Here is a 16671-nt window from a genome sequence, read left to right on the forward strand (position 1 = left end):
CACAATGGGAATCATGCCCTTTACTGATCCAACACACCCTTATGGATACAGTATCATCAATGAACATGAATGAATGCAACATATACAACATACTTATACCATCGTCATCATCAACATCATCATCATTATTTGAGTATGTTCATATATATTAACATCATTCAATCACAATTCCATCATCATCATATACAAAACATACACGTATTTGCATCAATCATCATACTCAATAAGAATAGCATACATGTATTTTCATCATTCTAAAAACCAATCAATCATCACCATATAGATTATTCTATAAGGTTCGTTTAGCTCGAAACGGCGCATCAAACGGACCAACGGTTAAAAAGTTATGCTTCTTTGAACTTTTAAAAATATCTCAAAACACCAACAGCGCGCGGCGCCATCATCAGTTCGAGGCGCGAACTGAGCGTTCCAAGAATTCCTTGGCTCTCTGCCAAGCTGTTCGCGGCGCAAACATCTGCATGCGGCGCGAAACGAGAAAAAGTTACGCCTTCGCGGCGCGAACACAGGTACGCGGCGCGACCTGAGCGTATCACAACTTCCTGGCATTCTGCCCACCTGTTCGCGGCGCCAACCCTATGCACGCGGCGCCAACCGGCGATTTCAGGAACCCCAACCTGCAGAAAACAACATTCCATACATTCCAAACTCATCCAATTCATACCAGTACGAACCTAGGGAAATAGAATGCACAAACAACACGAAAAACACCTCATAATACATCAATTACACATTAATTGAGATCATAACAACATAGATATCATGGATTCAATTATAGGATCAAACATCACACAATTGGACTCAATCCCTAAACCTATCATATGACTCAATCGACCCGAATTCTACATCTATTCAGTATTATCGGCCCCTAACCCGATAATAGATGATAATTAGACAAGTCCCCCTTACCTTAGCCAAATCCTTGGATGGGTCTTCTTCCTCTTTGATCCTCTTTCACGTTCTTCACCTCTTCTCACAACTTCCTGTTTTTCACGTTCTAACCCTTTCTCCTCTGGTTTTTCCTTATTTTATGAAAACATAAAATTAGAAATGGGCTCCCTCACACTTACACCCCCATATTACTTATTCCGCCATAAGGCCCAACAACTTAACATTTTATTTTTCTTTCCACATAACTCCAATAAAATGCTAATTCAAATTAATTAATTTAAAATTAAATTAAACTAATTAAATTAGAAATTTTGGGATGTTACAACTCTCCCCCACTAAAAGAGTTTTCATCCTCGAAAACATACCTCAAGCAAAGAGTTCCGGATATGAGTCTTTCATCTGGCTCTCTAACTCCCAAGTTACGTTTCCATCAGCTGGTCCTCCCCAAGCTACTCTGACTAAAGCTATTTCCTTGCCCCGCAATTGCTTCAGTCTTCTATCTTCAATCCTCACAGGTAATGTTTCAACCGTTAAGTTGTCTTTAACCTGCACATCATCCACTTGGATCACGTGGGACGGATCTGAAATGTATTTCCTCAGTTGCGACACATGGAATACATCATGCAAGTTGGCAAGCATCGGCGGTAACGCAATACGATATGCCACTTCTCCCACTCTTTCTGAAATTTGGAATGGTCCAATAAATCGCGGAGTCAACTTCTTTGACTTCAAAGCTCGACCAATACCCGTCATAGGGGTAACCTTCATAAACACATGATCTCCCTCTTGAAACTCAAGTGTCTTCCTCCTTTTATCATAATAACTCTTTTGACGACTCTGAGAAGCTTTCATCTTCTCTTGAATCATCTTAATCTTCTCCGTAGCCCCTATTGTACAATTTCTGGTCCAATTACAGCACTCTCACCAGCTTCGTACCAACACAATGGAGTCCTACATCTCCTACCATACAATGCCTCAAACGGAGCCATACCTATACTCGAATGAAAACTGTTGTTGTAGGTAAATTCAATCAAAGGCAGATAACTATCCCAAGCACCTCCTTTTTCTAGCACACAAGCACGTAACAAATCTTCTAACGACTGAATCGTCCTCTCGATCTGTCCATCTGTCTGCGGATGATAAGCAAAACTCAATCTCAGCTTAGTACCCAAAGCCTTCTGCAAACCTTCCCAGAACTTAGACGTAAATCTCGGATCTCTGTCTGACACGATACTCGAAGGAATACCATGTAGACTAACTATCTTATCAATATAAATTGAGCCAGCTTTTCCATTGGATAATCCATCCTCACTGGTATGAAATGTGAAGACTTCGTCAACCTGTCCACCACAACCCAGATAGCTTCACAATTCTTAACAGTTCTCGGCAAACCCGAAACAAAATCTATCGATACGCTATCCCATTTCCACTCAGGAATAAACATCGGTTGCATAAATCCAGATGGCTTCTGATGTTCAACCTTTGACTTCTGACAAGTCAAACAAGAATACACAAACTCAGTAATTTCTTTCTTCATTCCAAGCCACCAAAATAGCTTTCTCAAATCATGATACATCTTGGTAGCACCAGGATGAATACTTAATCCACTACAGTGTCCTTCTTCTAAAATATTTCTTCGAAGTTCAGCAACATAAGGAACACAAACTCTGTCTCCAAACCTCAGTATACCATTCTCGTCAACTCTGAATTCACCACTCTTGCCTTGGTTAATCAAAGTCAACTTGTCGACTAATTCGACATCAGCCTTCTGGCCCTCTCTGATCTCTTCAAGAATACCACTGGTCAGATTCAACATTCCCAACTTAACACTAGTAGGAGTACCTTCACATACCAAACTCAAGTCTCTGAATTGTTCAATCAAATCCAATTCCTTCACCATTAGCATAGACATATGCAAAGTCTTCCTACTTAAAGCATCAGCAACTACGTTTGCCTTACCCGGATGGTAATTCAAACTAAAATCATAGTCTTTAAGGAATTTCAACCACCTTCTCTGCCTCATATTCAGTTCTTTCTGGTCAAAGAGATATTTCAGACTCTTATGATCACTGAACACCTCAAATCTCGAACCATACAGATAATGTCGCCACAATTTCAAAACAAACACTACTGCTGCCAACTCTAAATCGTGAGTCGGATAATTCCTTTCATGCACTTTGAGTTGTCTCGACGCATACGCGACCACTTGTTGATTCTGCATCAGTACACCACCTAAACCCATCAACGAAGCATCACAATAAACCACAAATGATTCTGTCGGATTCGGCAAAATCAAAATAGGAGCACTAGTCAACCTCTTCTTCAGCTCTTGGAATCCTTCCTCGCATTTTACATCCCAAATAAAAGCCTGACCTTTTCTGGTTAATTTAGTTAACGACAATGCTAACTTTGAAAATCCTTCAATGAACTTCCTGTAATAACCTGCCAGACCAAGAAAACTACGAATCTCGGACACTGACTTCGGCGCTTCCCACTGAGATATAGCCTCTATCTTAGTAGGATTGACAGCAATACCATTCTTAGAAATTACATGTCCAAGAAAACTGACCTCTTCTAACCAAAATTCACACTTCGACAGTTTGGCAAAAAGTTGCTTCTCTTTTAACAACGCCAACACAATTCTGAGATGTTTCGCACGTTCTTCCCCACTCTTATAATATATTAGGATATCATCTATAAACACCACTACGAACTTATCGAGATAAGGATGAAATATCCTATTCATGTACTCCATAAATACACCAGGTGCGTTAGTAACTCCAAACGGCATTACCGAATACTCATAATGTCCATACCTTGTTCTGAAAGCGGTCTTCTGAATATCATCGTCTTTCACACGAATCTGGTGATACCCAGACCTCAGATCAATCTTACTAAACACACATGCTCCAACCAGTTGATCCATCAAATCATCAATCCTCGGCAAGGGATACCGATTCTTAATAGTAACCTTGTTCAGTTGTCTGTAATCCACACACAACCTCATTGAACCCTCCTTCTTCTTCACTAGCAACACAGGTGCACCCCACGGAGAAACACTAGGACGAATGAACTTCTTCTCAAGTAATTCTTCCAACTGCTTCTTCAGTTCGGTCAGCTCAGACGGTGACATACGATACGGTGCCATTGACACTGGACTAGTTCCTGGAATCAATTCAATGGAAAACTCTACCTCTCTCTGGTGGTAATTCATTCACTTCTTCCGGAAAAACTTCTGGAAACTCACATACCACTGGTAGTTCGCTACTTACTACTCTTTCCTTCGAATTTGTTAATGCAAATAACATAAACACTGTTGCACCATCCTTGATAGCTTCATCCACTTGTCTAGCCGTCATCTCCAGATCATCAGAATGAACTTCTCCAGGAAAGATTACTGTCTTCGAAAAACAGTTGATGTGAACACGGTTAAATTCTAACCAGTTCATCCCCAGGATTACATCGAGTTGTTTCAACGGAAGGCACACTAAGTCCATTCCGAATTCCCTACCAAAAATATCAACCGGACAATTCAAGCATGCAGACAAAGTAGTTACTGAACCCGACGCCGGAGTATCAATAACCATGCTTCCATTTATTTCAGATATTTCCAAATTCAACCTCTTAGCACAATCCAAATAAATAAAAGAATGAGTTGCTCCAGTATCAATAATCGCAACTAAAGGTGTGCCATGAATAAAACACGTACCTTTAATTAATCTATCCTCCGGAGTGGTTTCTGATCCAGACAAAGCAAAGACCTTTCCTCCAGCTTGGTTCTTCTTCGGTTTAGGACACTGTGGGCTAATGTGACCCTCTTCACCACAATTGTAACAAGTCACAATCTTCTTCTTACAATCAGCGACAACATGACCCACTTCTTCACACTTGAAGCACTTCTTCTGATTCAGCTTGCACTCATTCCTACGGTGCCCGACCTCACCACAGTTATAGCACCTAACAAAAGCACTGGAGTCTCCCCCACTAGGCTTCTTCCAACCACCAGTCTTTGGATTACGTCTACCATATGGCTTACCCTTATCCATAGGCTTCTTCCCTTTTCCATCAACTAACTCGCGAGAGTGAGATGACTTCAGCTTGAGATTATCTTCCTCGAAGATCCTACTACAGTCCACCAAGTCTACAAATCTCCGGATTCTCTGATATCTGATACCCTGCTTAATCTCATCACAGAGACCGTTCTCGAACTTGATGCATTTCGAGAATTCACTAGCTTCATCGTTGTTGTAGTGAACGTAGTACTTTGCCAACTCAACGAACTTCGAAGCATACTCTGGTACTGTCATGCTTCCTTGAACCAGTTCCAGAAATTCAATTTCCTTTCGACCTCTTACGTCTTCAGGAAAGTACCTTCTCAAAAATTCCCTCTTGAACACAACCCAAGAAATAGCCACACCATCAGCTTCCAGTTCAGTCCTGGTAGTCATCCACCAGTCGTCAGCTTCTTCAGACAACATGTGAGTACCATATCTCACCTTCAGATCCTCAGCATAATCGATGACTCTGAAGATTCTGTCGACCTCCTTACGCCACTTCTGAGCACCTTCAGGATCATGCGTGCCCTTGAACAATAGAGGATTGTTCCTCTGAAAACTGTTCAACTGCCTGTCAGCACCAATCGCAGCTCCATTGGCATTTTCTCCCAGCACACCAGCAATCATGCCCAGGGCCTCAGCGATAGCATCATCGTTTCTTCCTCCTCTTCCAGCCATTGTTCTGCTTAAATCACAACCAATTTAATCAGAACAGAAGTATCGACAGTTAACTCTTACTAGTCGTATACAGAGGAAAGCAAAACTGACACTAAGACACTGGTCATAACGACCGACTATGCTCTGATACCACTATTGTAACACCCCTTACTAACCCCGCGGCAATTTAAAACAATTATTCAAAGTACATGAAATAAGGGTGCCACAATTCATAATAAATAAACATCATTCAGTCAGGTCATGCATTCACTGAGGTAATCATCATAAATTAAAACGTTTCATGTTAACACAGCGGAAATTTATCAAAAACGGACTAAGTTTAACATCTTTAAAACTTATCCTTCAAAACATCAAAACATAACTAGAGTCATAATCATAAACTCTAAACAATCGCATCCCCAGTGTTACAACTATCAAAGCATGACACCTGACGCTACTAAAACACAGACTCATGAGCTAATCCTCACCGAGTCGAACAGCCGCTATCCTCAATCTGAAAATGACAACATGTAAGGGTGAGTCTCATCATAATTAACAAATGTTATAAGGTTATAAAGTAATAACACATCACAGTTGCATCATTCACCCAATTGTTTCATAAACAGACAATCAAACAAGTCAAACAACAATCAACACATCATTAACATTTACAACACTGGAATACATCCAATCATGTTATAAATTATGCATATGTATGAACTGACACTATGCATGTGGTACCAACATCATCATATGGGAATAACCCATGACCGATCCAACATCATCCAAGATACGGCCCTGCCAGCACAAATTCCACACAATGGGAATCATGCCCTTTACTGATCCAAGACACCCTTATGGATACAGTATCATCAATGAACATGAATGAATGCAACATATACAACATACTTATACCATCATCATCATCATCATCAACATCATCATCATTATTCGAGTATGTTCATATATATTAACATCATTCAATCACAATTCCATCATCATCATATACAAAACATACACGTATTTGCAGCATCAAACGGACCAACAGTTAAAAAGTTATGCATCTTTGAACTTTTAAAAATATCTCAAACACCAACAGCACGCGGCGCCATCATCAGTTCGCGGCGCGAACTGAGCGTTCAAAGAATTCCTTGGCTCTCTGCCAAGCTGTTCGCGGCGCAAACATCTGCACGCGGCGCAAAACGAGAAAAAGTTACGCCTTCGCGGCGCGAACACAGGTATGCGGCGCGACCTGAGCGTATCACAACTTCCTGGCATTCTGCCCACCTGTTCGCGGCGCCAACCCTATGCACGCGGTGCCAACCGGCGATTTCAGGAACCCCAACCTGCAGAAAACAACATTTCATACATTCCAAACTCATCCAATTCATACCAGTACGAACCTAGGGAAATAGAATGCACAAACAACACGAAAAACACCTCATAATACATCAATTACACATCAATTGAGATCATAACAACATAGATATCATGGATTCAATTATAGGATCAAACATCACACAATTGGACTCAATCCCTAAACCTATCATATGACTCAATCGACCCGAATTCTACATCTATTTAGTATTATCGGCCCCTAACCCGATAATAGATGATAATTAGACAATTCCCCCTTACCTTAGCCAAATCCTTGGATGGGTCTTCTTCCTCTTTGATCCTCTTTCACGTTCTTCAGCTCCTCTTCTTACAACTTCCTGTTTTTCACGTTCTAACCCTTTCTCCTCTGGTTTTTCCTTATTTTATGAAAACATAAAATTAGAAATGGGCTCCCTCACACTTACACCCCCATATTACTTATTCCGCCATAAGGCCCAACAACTTAACATTTTATTTTTCTTTCCACATAACTCCAATAAAATGTTAATTCAAATTAATTAATTTAAAATTAAATTAAACTAATTAAATTAGAAATTTTGGGATGTTACAGGATGCTAATGTGCCCAAGGTGCTTGATTATGCTGAATCGAAGGGTCCAAGCTAACTATGAAAGGGCCCAACGAAACAAAATGCAGGGGCACTGGAGGCAAGAAAACCAGTTTCTGAAGGCTTACCCAAGGTGCTCGATTACTATTAGGGTGTGTTTGTTTCAAGGATTAGAATTGCATTCTCGGGAATCTCACATTGGAAAAGAAACAAACCCACGTTTGTTTCAAATTTTTAAAAATTATTCCTGGGTATTATTTATTCCAAGGAATATTTTTACACATGATTTTTGCTTAAATTGCTCCCATGCTTAATGGGTGGGAATCCAACATTCCCATGGGAATAAAATTTAACTAATTACAACTCCCCACTACTACTCACATTTACTTTAATTTTTAATTTTTATAATTTTTAAATTTAATAAATATTATAAATATTCTTAGGAATTTCAGTTTTTAACCAAACACTTACATAGGAATGTTGTTCCTAGGAATAATAATCCTGGGAATAGAATTCTAAGGAATACTATTTTATAACTTGAAACAAACGCCCCCTTAGGGTCATGTTAACGAGTGCCCGCAGGGCACTCTTTAAATATACAAAATAAAGAAAATATTCTTTATAAAAGTTATGATTTCAATTTCCAATGCATTGAATGCACGTATTTTTTTAAAAATTTACCACTTTAATTATTTAAAAAGTGCCCCAAAGACAGTGTTTAGCATTTCCCTTACTACTATGTGTATGATGTGGATTTGCACCATCCATCCTCTAATTGTCTTTTAAGTTAATAATTTTTTATTTGTTTTTTAGTTGTTCTTTGGTATTGTTTTGAGCTTCCATTTAACTAATTTTAAAAGTATATATTTTGCAAATCAAATCGATTTTTTATTTATGAATCTAAGGATGGATATTGTTTCTTATAAATATTATTTGGATAATATCATTGAAACGAGCAGGTGAGACCACAAATGCAATGAAAATCCACAAATGGAAAGAAAATTGAATATTTTAAGTGTTTTATGGAGGATGTCAAGAGTGACCGTTATTATTGGGCTATTCCATATTCTCCGTGTTTTCACTCATTTTTGTATTATTTATGTCTTCTCCCCTCCCTTTGTAATAGCTTAAAAATCCTCGTTTATAGCCTAGCCATGCTTAATGGATATTAAAAACTATAACTAATTCATCTTAATTACTTGTAACCATCACTTATTAGTTACTTTGTGACAGATTTAACTATTGGCATTTTGTAACCGATTCGCCCATTTGATTGTTCATAACGATTCTGTTTTGATAAATCCTTCGAGAAACTGACAAATTAAGTCAGTGATAAGCCCAAAAGTCGTCGTATGACCTCATAATTTTTTTGGGATGTATCTAAGCCCCCAAAGCACAAGGCCGGTAAGGGTGAAGTGTTTTAAGTTTATCCTGGATCATGCGAACTTATCATAATCGAGTAAACTCCCTTTGAACTCATGGTTTCGATAAGGGGTCAATTCTTGCGAGATTCAAAATGGTGTTTGGGAGATTTTACATTTAATGAAGTCGGAGGAAGCCTGAGAAGCTTAGTGGTTTCGCTATGTATAAGAGTGAGAGAGCCCTAGTGGGATCTCGACCCGAAAGCATCGTAGAACCTAGTTGATTTTAGACATAGAGTAGTTGGAGAGCCCTAGTGGGTTCTCGACCTACTGCAGTTCCGTTTCAGCTACACTGATGATTGGCCTTGTTATTAGGATCGTAATAGCCCATGTGGGTGTACATCTTGCTCTTTCACCATTCAAATTGAGTAGAATCTCCATTGAAGGTTTGAGGTCTAGCAATATAGTTATTCTTCTCAAAAGCAATATAATCATTGTTTACGTTAGAATAACCAGAGTTAACATCAAATTCAAGTTCACCACCAAACATGTTTTTCTCAGGATATTTTATGTACCACTGTTAAGTGTTAAAGCACATACCAAGTTCTGATGCCAACTGAAGGTGATAAAAAAACACAAGAATGGGGGGGGGGGGTTGAATTGTGTTAACTTTTCTTCTTTTACTCTTTAAAAGTTCCTTATCAGATTTTGAACACAACGTTAAAATTTGATTCAGAGTCTGAGCATAGCAGAGGAATAAAGGTTCAGAGGTAAAGAAGAAGAACACAAATGATATATCCTGATTTCTCACACAAATCAGGAGTAGTCCAGTCCCTTTGCACTTCTAAGATATTTTCACTATAACCAAATCTGATTACAAATCCTCAAGCACACAAGCAAGAGACTTCCAAATGCTCAAACACGAAAAGTAAGAGACTTTAATGCTTAAGCATACAAGCAAGAGACTTCAAATGCTCAAGCAACAAGCAAGAGACTTCTAACAACCTATCTTATAGATTAAAGATTGTTTACAGACTTACACTTAATATACAATCAGAGGTGTAAACAAAATACAACAGAGAAAGACTCTAAGACTTAACAACTTCTAAGAATGTACAATTGATAAGAAGTTCTAAGTTTAGGCTTGTGTAATAGTTTGGACAGAGTAACAACTTTTTAATTGTCAAGGCGCAATGTTGTAGTTTTCTCCAAGATTTTCAACTTCTTTTATAGATGAACACAAAAGAGACGTTGGAGAAGACTTCATTCACAAGGAGTCTTTAAAAAAAGGCATTATCAAAGACGTTAGAAAACTTCCTGATATGGTTACTGCCGTTGAGAGGCCATTTGAACATCATTTTTTATAAGAGAAATTATTAGTTGCAATCCTTCTGTCTTCTGGAGATTTCTGCTAAGTTTTCACGTGATCAAAAGTGGACAATTAGAAGAAGACAAAATGTCTTCACAGTCTAATAGTGACCTATCAGAGTTTCGTGTTCCTTGAGCTTTGATATGCTTCAGGTTCTGAGTCTTCAAAAGACGAATCTCATATTCTAATCCTTCAGACTTTGAATCTTCGGAGTCTGGATCTTCAGAGGTTATGCTCCTTAATCAAGTTCATAGTTTGAGACTTCAAGTTCTAATCCTTCAAAGGTTGACTTTCTTCAGAAGTTGACCTCTTCAAAAGCTGATTCTTCAGAGTATGATCTTCGGAATCTACATCTTAAGGCTTCTCTTTGAATGTTTAATGTCGTTTCAGAACTGAATTTGAATCAGACTATTAATCTTTGTACCAACACACTTGAACAAACATTAGTATATCCAATTGTTCTTTAAATACTCTGTTATCATCAAAACACAAGGGATATAGTACAAACCAATTTTGTTCCAACAAAATATACATCCAAATTAGGAATGACAATTTTGGGTTTCTATAGGGTGCTTTTCCACCACTAAGGATTGGAGAAGTAATCCCCTTGATTTTTCCTGTATTCCCATATTTATTTCAAATATTTATAAAATTATGCTCCCTTTGTACCAATTTATAAACCAAAAGCAATCATTTTTCTTATTACAAATTATAAAAAAAAACATCTACTTTATTTATTTCATTTAACCATTATATATATATATATATGTGTGTGTGTGTGTGTGTGTGTGTGTGTGTGTGTGTGTGTGTGTGTGTGTGTGTGTGTGTGTGTGTGTGTGTGTGTGTGTGTGTGTGTGTGTGTGTGTGTGTGTGTGTGTGTGTGTGTGTGTGTGTGTGTGTGTGTGTGTGTGTGTGTGTGTGTGTGTGTGTGTGTGTGTGTGTGTGTGTGTGTGTGTGTGTGTGTGTGTGTGTGTGTGTGTGTGTGTGTGTGTGTGTGTGTGTGTGTGTGTGTGTGTGTGTGTGTGTGTGTGTGTGTGTGTGTGTGTGTGTGTGTGTGTGTGTGTGTGTGTGTGTGTGTGTGTGTGTGTGTGTGTGTGTGTGTGTGTGTGTGTGTGTGTGTGTGTGTGTGTGTGTGTGTGTGTGTGTGTGTGTGTGTGTGTGTGTGTGTGTGTGTGTGTGTGTGTGTGTGTGTGTGTGTGTGTGTGTGTGTGTGTGTGTGTGTGTGTGTGTGTGTGTGTGTGTGTGTGTGTGTGTGTGTGTGTGTGTGTGTGTGTGTGTGTGTGTGTGTGTGTGTGTGTGTGTGTGTGTGTGTGTGTGTGTGTGTGTGTGTGTGTGTGTGTGTGTGTGTGTGTGTGTGTGTGTGTGTGTGTGTGTGTGTGTGTGTGTGTGTGTGTGTGTGTGTGTGTGTGTGTGTGTGTGTGTGTGTGAGGAGGGATATTCTTACTCCAAGAGTAAGTTTAAAACACTTACTCCAAATCTTAACCTTTGATTTTCATTAATCTAATGATTTTAATTGATCATTTAATCTAATTATTTTTAAATATATTTATAATCAATTAAAGCCGTTAGATTAATGAAAATCAATGGTTAAAATTTGGAATAAGTGTTTTAAACTTACTCTTGGAGTAGTAAGAATATCCAAAAAAAATTAAATACCATTTAATTTAGTTTCTCTCTATTTTTTACATAAATAACAATCTATTCAAATTGTTTTGAAATTTTCCTATAAACACTTTGGATCTAAAACATATTTAGAAAAAGACACGTGAAAGGAATAAAATGTGGAATGAAATACGTAAGTGTACTGAGAGCTTTTAATTGATGTTTCTCAATTTTCCACAATGAATGGAAATTGAATTACACTGAAAGAAATTCAATTACAGGAAAATAGTTGCAGCAAAGAAAAATTAGAATTTAGAAAGAGAGAGAGAGAGATAACAAGACTTGATACAAAATTACAAATTCCCCACTCTCACATTATTCGTACTAGTACTTTCTTATCTTATAGTAGTCACTAGCTACGAACGTAGTCCTCCAAATTTCGGTTAGTCACTTATTCCTAGTGCCTCGCTTGAATCCCATTGCTTCCGCAGAATTAGCATGTTCTTTGCCGCGTATCCCATTGCTTCTTGTTTCACCCTTACAATACACAAATTTAAATATTGGAATTTTTTTTTTGTGTAAGCAAGAAATATATTAACGGGAGAACTAAGGGTTCTCCAACCTTGATACACAAGCTCGGCACAAAACCGGCAAAAAAAGCGAAATTACAAACCAAATACAATCACGATAAAAAAGACAACGGATCTTTACAAAAATCGTAAAAGTTACATTTGGGATATGTAATATCACCAAATAAGGACCATCTCCACATCAAAAATTTGATTTTCCACACTATATCATTAATATTCCAAGCTTCATTTTTAAAGCAAAAGCCATTCCTTGTCAACCAAATAACCCAACAAGTGGCCAACCAAAACACGCCCAATTTACCTTCTTTAATTCTCTTCGAACGGCTCATTGCAAACCATTCCATAAAAAGAGGAATGCAATCCTCCTCTTTCCAACCCGAAAAATCCACCCATTCACCAATATCTTTCCAAACAAGTTTAATTACATAACAATTGAAGAAAATATGATCTCTATCCTCCAAGTGTAACCCACAAAAGATACAATTTAAATTAGAAGTAGGAAAAGCAATACCTCTAACTTTCAAAAGATCTTTGGTTGGAAGCCTATTCACAAAAAGTCTCCACGCAAACGCTTTAATTTTGTACGGAATCTCCATCTTCCAAATCTTTTCCAACACTTCATCATTCTTATTAATGGGGCCAAAAGGAATTCGCCGAAAAGCATACCGACGGTAACATGATGATACCGTAAAAATCTTATCCGTTTCAATATTCCAACTAACGGAATCCTTTTCCAAATTACAACCCGCAAAAGATTCCAAAAAGTTCCTTAAAGACGACAACTCGGATAATAAATCCGCCTCACCCGTATCTACCAACGAAATGCCCAAATCCCCCCACTTCCAAACCCCCTCACTCCATCCTCCCATTGCCGCTACGGAAACATTTTTCAACAAAGAAATTCTATAAAGCTCCGGAAACGCTTCCGACAAACATACATCGTTCAACCAACAAACTTCCCAAAATGGAGTGCTAAATCCATTACCAACAATAAAACTACTATTCTCAAGAAAAGGATCTTTATGGATAAAAGAAGAATTTCCAACCTTTAGCAAGTCACGCCACCAAAAGGAAGAAAAAGAGTTTTTCTTATGAACCCCGCCACCAAAAAGATGCATATTAATATCTCCATAACGCGCCTTCAAAACCTCTAGCCACAAAAACCTCCCCCCATTAGCAATTCTCCACCTCCACTTATTTAAAAGTGCTAGATTAAAATCATTTAAATCCTTAATGTTTAAACCACCCTTTAAATAAGGCAATGTTACACCCTTCCAACTTACCCAATGAATTCTCCGTTTATCGGTCACCCCTCCCCATAAGAAGTTACTTTGCAACATAGAAAATTCTCTTACCACTTTTGCCGGCATCTTGTAAAAAGACATGGTGAAAATAGCTAGAGAACTCAAAATGGACTTCAAAAGAGTTATTCTTCCGCCAAGATTCAAAAAACAATTTTTCCAACCCATCAAGCGAATCTTCATCTTTTCTAAAAGAGGGTTCCAAGTGCACGGCTTCCTCGGATTGAAACCAATTGGAATGCCAAGGAAATGGAAGTTACCACTTTCTAATTTGCATGAAAGATAAAAAGAAGCCGCTTCCAAAAAGTTCGTAGAAACATTTATCCCAATCAATTTGCTTTTGTGAAAATTAATACCAAGACCCGATACCAACTCAAAATCTCTCAATACGATCTTAACCGCCTTCACATGTTTCCAAGTACCATCACCCACCAACAAAGTATCATCCGCGAATTGTAAAATATCAACACCACACTTCCGATTAATCGAAAAATCCTCATACTCTCCAATATCTATGGATTTCCGAACCAACCTCGTAAGAGCCTCCGCCACCATGACAAAAAGAAAAGGCGAAAGAGGATCACCTTGTCTTAAACCCCTTTTCACCAAAAATTCACTAGTAGGACTCCCATTTACCAACACCGACATGTCGCTCTTAAAAACCAATAATTCCATCCATCTTCTCCACTTTCCACCAAAGCCCATTTTTAATAACAATTGTCTCAAAAAGTTCCAAGAAACTTTGTCATAAGCTTTCTCAAAATCCACTTTAAAAAGAAGACAAGATTTACCTTCTTTGTTAGCAAAATCCACCACTTCATTGGCCACCAACACCCCATCAAGTAATTGCCTATCCGGAACGAAAGCGCTTTGACACGGAGAAATGATAGTGTTTAACACCGACTTCAAATGACTAGCCAACCTTTTCGCCATGAATTTGCACATACAACCCACCAAACAAATTGGTCTATAGTCGTCCAAAGAAAGTGGGTTCGCGGTCTTCGGGATCAAAGACAAAAAAGAAGAAGTAACCGCCTTTGATAATTCTTTTCCTTCGAAAAAGTGTTCAAAAAATCTCAAGAAATCTTCTTTTAAAAAAGCCCAACATCTTTTAATAAAAAGGAAAGAAAATCCGTCCGGGCCCGGACTTTTAGATCCACCACAACTTTTTAACGCTTCAAGAATCTCAACTTCTTGAAATGGTCTTTCAAGCCACACTTTATCTTCCTCACTAATGCGATCAAATAAGATACCTTCCAAAGACGACACCACCCCTTCCTCCTCATCAAATTTTTTTGAGAAATGCCTTACCACAAAATCTTTAATTTCCTTTACCTTATCCAACCTCCCATCCAAAGTGTTGATAGGCCCTAGATGATTGTGTCTTCTTTTCTCCTTCATGACTTTGTGAAAGTAACCGCTATTAGAATCTCCTTCTTTTAACCATTTCAAATTAGCTTTTTGCACTAACATATTCTCCTTTATTCTCAATTTCATCCAAAACCAGCTAGTGGCTTCCTTCCTCCTAAACAAAGTATCCGGTAGAAAGTCTTCACCCTCTAACTCCAACAAATCATCCCCGCGATTGATTTCTCTAACCTCCTCTTGAATGTCCAAATCTATTCTTCCAAAAACCTCCTTATTCCACCATTTTAGCCGACCTTTAAGAAGAAATAATTTTTGTTTCAAGACATAATCCCCTCTACCTTCCACTTTGAAACTCTTCCACTCTTCCTCCACAAAAGGCATAAAAGAATCATGCGACAACCATTCATTGTTGAACTTAAATGGTTTAGGCCCCCAATCTTTCTTATCAATTTCTAACCAAATGGGGCAATGGTCGGAAACATCTCTCTCCCCCACCACTTGCCCTATCACCCCCCAATCATTCAACACCTTTTCCGACACGAGAATTCTATCGATCCTACTCATCGATTTTCCATCGCCGCTATACCAAGTAAATTTTTTTCCTTTACAAGGAACGTCCACCAACAAGCTTTTCTCAATAAACTCCGCAAATTCTATAGCTTCATAAATATTAGAAGTGACACCTCTACCTTTCCTCTCCTCCCGCACTTTAATGGCATTAAAATCACCTCCTATAATCCACTCGCCATCATTGAAAACATCCTTCAACTCCAACAACTTGCGCCACAACATTCTCTTTTTGACAATATCACAAGAAGAGTAAACATTAATCAAATAAAAGAAGTTATTGTTCTTACACACCTTCACTCCAAGATATCCCTCCCCTTTAAAACTCAATAAAACATCAACCCCATCTTCCTTCCACAAGGTTAAAAGGCCTCCCGATCTACCCGAAGAATTAGAAAAAGAATAACCAATATCATTGGCATTCCAAAAACTCTTCGCCACAAAGTCATGCATGCTAGATAATTTGGTCTCTTGAATGAAAAAAATGTCCGCTTTACTCTTAATCGCCAAAGAACTAATTATTCTCCTCTTAAGAGCATTGCCACCCCCTCTAATGTTAAGAGATCCAATAATCATGACCCCACATTATTTGACTCCTTCTTACCAGCTTTTTTCAAGACCGCTTCACGCTCCAAAGCTTCAATTTTCTCAATAACTATATCATCACCTCCCTTAGCCACCACCCCCAACCCTTCCATTGCTTTCCAAATTTTAGTTCCGGCTTCGATGTCTAAAGCACCCCATTGTCTACCATTATTCCTATTAATGTCACTGTCTCCACTTAAATTTCCATGACAAACATCCCCTGTTTGAGAAATTTCAGCATCCTTTGAAAGCTTAAAAAAGGAACTAGAACCAGATTTGCACGAAGAAAAAACTCTGCTGCCCCCACATGAAGAAGCTCTCCTCTGTTTTTTCCCACCTGCAAAAACCAGAGCTGATACCTTA

Source organism: Vicia villosa, unplaced genomic scaffold (assembly GCF_029867415.1).
Source record: "Vicia villosa cultivar HV-30 ecotype Madison, WI unplaced genomic scaffold, Vvil1.0 ctg.001519F_1_1, whole genome shotgun sequence".
NCBI classification, from domain to species: domain Eukaryota; kingdom Viridiplantae; phylum Streptophyta; class Magnoliopsida; order Fabales; family Fabaceae; genus Vicia; species Vicia villosa.